The sequence below is a fragment of the Corvus brachyrhynchos genome, unplaced genomic scaffold, assembly GCF_000691975.1.
Source record: "Corvus brachyrhynchos isolate BGI_N302 unplaced genomic scaffold, ASM69197v1 scaffold116, whole genome shotgun sequence".
Lineage (NCBI taxonomy): Eukaryota > Metazoa > Chordata > Aves > Passeriformes > Corvidae > Corvus > Corvus brachyrhynchos.
In genome coordinates, this window is record NW_008240221.1 from 7,895,463 (window position 1) to 7,903,637 (window position 8,175).

The window sequence follows — 8,175 nt, forward strand, 5'->3', positions numbered from 1 at the left end:
TTGGTCTTGTTCTCTTTCTTTTCAGTCTAGTTCTCTCCAATTTGCTCCAGTGTGCTTCTAGGCAGGAAGAACCACTTCCTTCCTGGAAGACCACTAGGAAAAGACTTTTTTGGTTCTTTTTTATTTCGATATTGGGACTATGGAAGTATCCTTGAGATGGGATTGTAAAAATAAACACACTGGCTGCTGCCAGTACCAGCTAGCAGACAGGTTACACATCTTGGTTTTAGTTTTACATAGACAGGAAAAAAAAATGGCATCTGGTACATGAAATGCCAGTGATGTGGAAGTTGTTAATTTCCATGGGTGTATGCCCCTTTTGCTGTGTGTCTCTCAAGCATTACTAATAAAATCTCCTGCATACATCCCTAGATAGTAGCAACACACAGATATACAGGATCCAAGAAGCAGCCAGAGCAAAGATTAAGTGGAAATCCTGGCTTAAATCTCTATTCCTTACTTTTTCTTCTCACGCTACCTCATTTTTTTTGCTTTTATCTTTCACGTATGGCAATCTTTACTGAACATAATTGTCCTTAACTGATTAACACTTTATCAAACAACCTCCTATCACACAGTGATCTCTTGATCTCTTGATCTACCTCTTTCTCTCTCTCCTTAAATTCACCACAATATCAGATAATTGAACGTAGAAAGCTGAGATCCACCAGCTTTTTCCACTGAAAGGTTTTCCACTGCATACTCCTTGTAATGCTTGCCAGGCTTGATGTTGAGAATAGGGTGTGAATTATGCTTGGCTGGGAGATAATAGGATTTAATTAGGTTAGAACGATTCTGGAAATAACCTTATTTGTGTAGCAAAGAAGGTAAAGAGACACTCAAAAGAGCACAGCTATAAATTACCACATTAGCAATAGCTTTTGAATCACTGATAATTACCTCTGCATGTTTTCAATCCCTGTAGCTAGCAAGCTGGAGTTTAAAATGAAAGCATTTTTGCAAAGGTTTTATTTAGCTCCAACTTTTGACCTTAACGTTTGGGCAGTTGGACCTTAGAGACTTCCCCTTTAGTTCAGGGTATGATGACCTCGCAGACAAATAAGTGTATAAGTAAGGTAAACTACCTTGTGAACCTGCTATTCATTAATTATTCTGGGGTAAAATATTTCCTGTATACTTTTCCTTACAGTCAGTGCAGAGAAGTCTATGTCTTGATGGAAGTACCATAAGCCACATCATACTTCCTGAGACTAAGACTGCAGATGGACAGCTGATTTTAAAAGTGTCTTGTAAAACCACACTTGTGGTCTTCTCTTAGTTTGTGGATCCAATTCTTTACTGACCTCCAAGGGTTTGAAGTAAAAAATTTTGCTTAAGTAAATATTTTACTTTATTGAAAAATCTGCTGTCTTATCTTACTGTGCATGAAATAGGGACAAAAAATTCAACTGTGTTTCAGTAAATGACCAGAAATTCTTTGTGTAGATTAAAAGCTTGAATCTATTTTATCCAAAAGTTATCAGGTTTTTAGTGCCATCTTGTCAGAACTGTGGTCATCAGTCCCTTCCCTTCCACCCCAACACATGAACTAGATCCTCCAAATTACATGGGAATGGTTCTTGAGTGGAGCACACTGTAAAAAAAAAAAATTAACACTTGAATTTGATTTTTTCTTTCATATAAAATTGCCTGAATTTTTTTACTTTCTTTGACAGAAATTTAAAGGTTGAAAGAGAAACAGAAAGAAATGTTTGCGTTTCAGTCAGTGGAAATCTTTGGAGAGAATTATCTGACAATGCTAGACTTGCAAATAGGGGTTTTAAAATTATTATTATTTTAAAACAATAATATTGTTATTAATATTAATAGATTCTTTTCAACACTAAATACTGGCTTTGGAAAAGATGGTCTGTAAAGATAGTCATGCTGCTGTAACATTTTTTGGACTTTTTTCCTGTTCAGGGAAATCTAAAAGGAAAAAATATTCTATATTTAATATGTTTTATTATGCTGACTACCTTCAATTAGATATTTTTTTCTCTTCTTTGTCATTTCTAGCTAGAAACTTTAGGAATTTTTTAGTTTACAATTCTTTTTACTTTCAGTTTGAACTCCATACTGGGTTGAAAACACAATTTTGTCTTTTACTCTCCCCCTAAAGACTTCTAATTAAATTTAAATATGTAGGTTTATTTTATGCTGAAACAAAAGAGCAACGAGCTACCAGCCTTCTCTACAAGAATATCTGCTCACAGATTGCTTGATCCTTGTTTCTGAGGGAAGAGTGCACCACTAGCAAGTTCCTTAGCATGAAGCAGCACTTGAGTAGGGAGACAGTGAAGAAAATGACCACCCAACAAGAGGCAGATGACAGCCCACAAATTCAAAGAAGTATGAAAACAAAACAGAAAGAATTTTTTAATACTCAGAAAGTCTTCTAATCTCTTGGTGGTCTTGATTTTTATCTCAGTTACACCAAGGAATGAATTAACTCTGAAATTAATCATTAATCCAATGCAGTAATGTGGATCCAAATTTGTGCCACAATATTTTAATTACTCTTAATGAGATACAGTAATTAATGAGTTACATTAATTAATTATGTTGCTGTTAAGGCAATGGTACAGAAGTTGCAATTCCTTAAGCTTTTTTGTACTGAAGGCAAAAATAGTTTTTCTTGTAGGAGGCCATGGTCATAAATTAGATACATAATGATACAATAATTTTAGCATTTAACTGTTAGTATCTTTAGAAAAAAAAAGAGGTGATTAATAATTTCCCTCACAGAGGCCAACAGCACTCTGTTTGGCTGGGAAGGAGAGACAAATGTAACTTTAAATATACATGTTCAAAAGACTTCAGGGAAAGTTAGTGGAAAGATTCCTAATGACTTTTCTGATATTTGAATCAGGGCCTAAATGAACTCTAAAGCTTTCCCAGTGTATTAAATCTATATCATATCTTGTTTAGATTGCCTTTTCTTGTGCTTTGTAGTGCTGAAGGCATTTCCACGATATAACATGTAGTGACACAATGCCGTTTGTTGCTATTCTGCTTTCATGAATTAGTTAAAAGATGGCAAAGCAAAAGTTACAGGAAACTTGCTTTCACAGGCTTCTTTTGATGGAGGTTTCATGTCAGAAAGGTTTCTGCTTGCACCAGAGTTAAAATGTGTGTCTGCAGGTCCATGTGCGGCATCGCACAAAGCGCCGAGTCAGGGGAGCAGCAGTTGTTCAGCATTACCCTTTGCAGAGTGTGCAGGGGGCTTTCCTGGCCGTTTTCACAGGAACACTCAAAGCCTTGTTCAGCTGCTTAACACCGTCAGTGCATCCATTAAAATATAGGAAAAGGAGAGAAAGAGGAATTAGTCTTTACTGCTGTTCTGAGAATGTGATATATTGGCAACACGCTGCATTTTGATTATATTTCATCGCAGGTTGCTTGATGCTATATCATTAGGCTTTAATTTCTTTAGTGTAGAATTGCATTGGGAAAATGGGCAACAGAATCCCAGAATGGGGTTGCTTTGTGTTAGGTATAATGTAAACAAAGTAAGACTGTTCCTGTCCCAGCAAGCTTGTAGTCTAAAAGATAAAAGAAGATGAAGCAAAATTATTTTCTAAGGCCTCTCAAGGCTGATAAGTAGCAGAACTGTTTCCTGAATGATTCCACATAATATTGAATTTATTTCTTCACCTTTACTTCAGATTTAAAAAGAATATTCACATCTTGAGAATTTCTCAGAAGAATGAAATCATTGTTGTGATATTTATCTTGCAGGCAGGAAAACAGAGGCGAACTATTTCATTTCATGCTGCCAAAATATCTGATGCTGGGTTCTATGCTGCAAAATCATGCAGAAAGGCAAGTTCTATATTAAAGTATTTTACATGTAGAGTATAGGTAGGTTATACATCTTACAATAGGCTCATCTGTTTAGGGTAAGACAAAAATACAGGTCATGTTGGGCAAGCTATGAATAAAATCAAAGCACCATCAGTAAAAAAAGCTTGAAATGTGATATCTAAAATGTGAAAAAAATACTTTAAAAATAGGACAACAAAAAAGGTAGTCACATCACATTTTGTCCAATATCTTCTCTAAACTTTCAATAATTTATATTTTGTGGGTTCCCTAGACCATCTAATGCTTAATTGGCCTTAGCATCAGAAAATATTTTTCCTTGTATCCAGTTTAACTCCCTTGCTGGTAATTTAAGTTCATTACTTCTTGCTATAGCAACTCAGACATAAAAAAGAGTTTATCCTTCCTCTCTGCAAGAGCTTTTGATGTAACTGAAGACTATTAGAAGAAAAAAATGATCACACTTTTTCTTTTTTTAATGGAAAACCTTTACTTAATTAATTTTTCTCATAAAAAAAGGTTGCACATTTTCGTCAAATTTAGCATTAAGCCTGCTGAAGGAATGAATATGGAATAAAACCAGATCTTTTAATGAAATACAAAATTTAAAAATAGCCAAAGCAACAACAAAAACCAACCAAGCAAATAAACCAAACCACCACTACAGCAACTATACTGTCTGAATATATTCTAGAAGTGACGGAAATAGGTTCCTGAAATTAAGTCTGGATGTGATTTCCTGTTTGAGACTTCACAACTTAGAATGTGAACTTTTTTTCAGCTTCTGCTTTGACACCTATAAAACAGGTAAACAACTTGTAAGAAAGAACAATACAGAAAGTTTCTTTAAGTCAATAGTGCAAGTACTTTCACTTGAGTGTGTTCTGCATGTAGGGATCCAGGAAAGCAGGCTTGAACCAGATCCTTTTGTAAGACTTTGCATTTCCAAGGTGGAGTCATTATTGGAGATCTTGAAAAGGTTCATCCAAATCCAGAAGTCCATATTAGAGGACTCAGGCTTTTGGAGTCTGCTGGTGAGTTGTAATGGGGCTTCAAAGCTTTGCCAAAACTGGAAGCAGAAATGTCCTCATTTGTGATCTTGGGACAAAGACAGGGAGAAGTATTAAATTCTCTGTTAAAAGAATAGCAATAATAATAAAGTAGAAAATTCCTTGTTAAGATGGTGATGGAAATTCCCTCAAATCCTGCATTAAAAATCGTGGTTGAAGGTGGACCAGTATGGCCACAGTGAGGCAAAGAACTATGAAATGTAGATCTGTTGCACAGGCTGTGGGGACAATCGTGAAGATCTGTGGGGACTTCTGAATGTCTGTATTTGAGCTATGTGTGCTGAATTTTGCTTCATGTCCCCCAACCAATGTTGTACAGACTAGCATAAAGGTAAAGCACTTGAAAAAATAAAATTCTATATTTTTCTACAAATTTTGCATGGAAAGATTCCGAGTACCACTAAAATGGAAAAATAAAAAACACAGATTGAAATATATTTCCGTAAAGCTGTTCTTACAGACTGCAGACAGGATATACTAATTTTTAGCAACTATAGACCATTCTATCCTATATATTTATGGCAGGCTAAGGATGGGATATACCTGGATATGCTTGGATACATACCTGGATAATCTATTGACTTAGCAAATGATGTAAGAGGTGAGCTAAACATAATTTAGTATATTTTCTTCTTCTGGTTGCTAATAACAACAGATTGAAAACAAATAAAAATTTTTACTAAAAGAGTTAGCTTTCACATTTGAACAGGAAAATGATTTGATATAGATTTATAAAGATAATAGTAAGGCTTAATTCACTCTTTATAGAAGGAATTTCTCATTTATTTATAGGGGGATGTCAGTAGCATCAGCGTGGAAGTAGAGCAAATTATTTTAGAAGAATCTTGCATGGGATTTAAGAAAAACAAAAACTTTTCAAGTTCTCATAGTTAAAAACAATAGGATACACGAATATACATGATGCTGAGTGCAGGAAAAATTAGAGCATAATATTATCCAAATAAATCAACATAGAATAAGTAAATTAACTACTGTATTTCAAGATTCAGATACATTTTAGCACAAAAAACATACTAGCTTTGTGTACTGTTAGTATTCTACTAGCTTTTTTTTAAACCAAGAATGCTACAAAGAAAATTTTATATTTTTCCTCTGAAGCATTTGATGTCTGAAAACATGAAACTACTAAAGTGTGTTTGATAACTTTTTTGTGCCATATTGCTGTAAGGGCCATAATCCAGCATTTCTTGGCCACTTCCCAGAAAGCTATGAAATAGCATAAGGATTGCTTTAGAAAGGAAAGTAAACTACCTTCAAATGTTTTGAATTAGTAACTGGGTCATCATTTACTCCAGCATCAGTGACACTGAGTAATGCCAACACTGCCTGCCTGAGGTACTTGATTTCCACAGCAAAAGGTGGCAGGAGCCCTGCAGTTCTGCCAGCCCCAGCTCGAGCAATGCTGGGATGAGGAACTGCCTGGAAAGGACATGTGGTCTTAGACATGGTGACTCAAAATACAGTGGACATAACCTGTGGATTTCAGGATTCTATGGCAGCCATCCCAGCTATTCTCCCAGATGTCTCAAAATATCTATTTGGGCATGTAAACAGGTCTGGACTGGAAGAATTTCCTGGGATGAGGGGATATAATTGCTTATGATCCTGGCAGACATGGTATCCCTGGGACAATCCAGGTGCTACACTTGTCCTGCAGTCATAAACTGTGGACAAGTAGTTCTGTTGAGTGAAGTATTTGGCATCATAGATGTTAGTGTGTCTCAAACAATGGGAAGACTTTAAAATGGGAAAAAAAGCCAAAACGAGCTGACGTCTGTTTGGACAGTGTTTTCCTCTTGCCATAGGGATGCATGTTTTTAGGAGGAAAAAATGGTGGGTTTGTTTTTAAATCAGAATATTACCAACCGTCTCATTTAAAGAGATTACAAGCTTCAAACAGTTCTACTAATATGCTATCAAGTAGTGTTAATACTATGACAGACTCTATTCCAGATATGAAGTGAGAAGCAAATTGAAAAAACTTTCTTGGTTCCAGAAACAAGCTTACTTTTTCTTTTCATTTTCCTAGCAATAAACTTGGACCTGAGGTTTATCTTAATAACCATGAAGAAAAGAAAAAAAGGGACACATATACACAAACAAAAACATAAAAAAGCCATAAAAACCAAAAAAATCCAAACAAATAAAAAACCAAAAGCAAACAAACAAAAAACCCCAAAAAATCCAAACCAAAAATATTATTAACCTGAATTTCAACAAGACTTAGATTTCTGTTTGAGTTCTGGAAATCTCTCATAACTTGCCCTAGGCTCTGGCTCTGTCTGGCAGCCTCAGTACCCATTGATGGTTGGGTGAGCCTGATACAGCTCCTATCAGCACCTAGCCCAGAAATCTGCTTGCTGGATCAGCCCAGCCACCTGCAAATCTCGTTATTCTTCTGCTGTTCTCCCAGATCTGATGTGGGACAAGCATCAGTAGGGCTGCAGGAAGCAAGTACCATCTGAGGTGGGCATAACAAAGCTCCTCCTGGCTTGGTAAGATCCAGGCTAACTTTTGACTTTCTAGGCAGAACTGTGACTGCAAATCACAAAGGTCGCAGGTAAAATCTTGGGTGTGTTAATGAGCAGAACACAAACATAGTAAATCCGCCCAAGGAAAGTGGACTCTGTTAATTGCTTAAATTCACTGTTTGTGTGGCTACTAACTGGCTGATATAAGCAGAGCAGATGCAAAACAGACTCATTCTACTTTAACACCAGTTTTTCCATTCTTTATTTTCCACATACTTTTATTTTTGTTCCTCTTTTGCCCATGTCTGTTTTCTTCTTCCTGACAAAAAAAGCGATAGCAAGCACTGTAAAAAATTGTGTCTTATGTATTATTGACTAGCTTTGAAGTGGTGTATTTTCCTGTACCAAACACAAAATGCACTCTGGAAGCTCTGTATTTTGACTTGATTTTGCATTTTGATCAGTTGCACAGTATGTGTTACATGGTTAAATTCTCTGGTTACAGACTCATAGACACTGATTTGCAATAGTTTTGTGTCTGTGTCAACCCTTCCTGAACTCCATTAGAGAACAGAGCACCTTGGTGATTACCAGGAAACAGCTGTGTCTGTTTCTGTATGTCTGTCAGGCACAGTATGTGTTTCATTGATATATTGAAGTGCAAGAGATTTCATCAAAGGTTAAGTAACAAGTTCTCATCCATAAGACTTCAGAAAGTGACACAGTGGGTCATATAAGAGACCATCTAAGTTTTTCATCTCTGGCAGATGTAAGAAAAGAGGAGTAGA

The 8,175-nt window shown here is 36.0% G+C and overlaps 1 long non-coding RNA gene across 2 annotated transcripts in view; it reads right to left on the bottom strand.

Moving 5' to 3' along the window:
* Window positions 1–4,343: 4,343 nt before the first annotated feature.
* The window catches only part of LOC108449254, a 23,199-nt gene continuing 19,367 nt past the window's right edge, over window positions 4,344–8,175 (bottom strand). For both annotated transcript variants that reach the window (XR_001865408.1, XR_001865407.1), the window contains exon 4: window positions 4,344–4,923. This is a non-coding gene — a long non-coding RNA (uncharacterized LOC108449254). The remainder of the gene's footprint in view (window positions 4,924–8,175) is intronic.